The sequence below is a fragment of the Cynara cardunculus genome, unplaced genomic scaffold (assembly GCF_001531365.2).
Source record: "Cynara cardunculus var. scolymus isolate 2C unplaced genomic scaffold, CcrdV1 Un_Scaffold_867, whole genome shotgun sequence".
Classification (NCBI taxonomy): domain Eukaryota; kingdom Viridiplantae; phylum Streptophyta; class Magnoliopsida; order Asterales; family Asteraceae; genus Cynara; species Cynara cardunculus.
In genome coordinates, this window is record NW_020200635.1 from 79,058 (window position 1) to 79,404 (window position 347).

Consider the following 347-nt stretch of genomic DNA (forward strand, 5'->3'; position numbering starts at 1 on the left):
TGGTGACTTTTGTCTGTTCTGATAAGTAGCCCTGTTTTGATGGAGGAATAAGGGTGGCATATCAAGGAGAGGTGTACTTGAAATAAGGGTGGCATTGTCATATGTGGATAATATTATAACTCTTATTATTACTAATTGGATCTAATAACTTTGAGTCATCATTTCTTTGTGACCTGATGAATTAAAGATATTATTTCTATTTAATAATAATTTAGATGTTATTGAGAAGGGAAAAATAGTTTGTCATATCAGGCAAGTATTGCCTTAAATCTTTTCTGTTAATATTTTAAAGGAATGGTCTATTAATTCAAGAAGTTTTGGTTATAATATTTGTTTCATATTGSGAA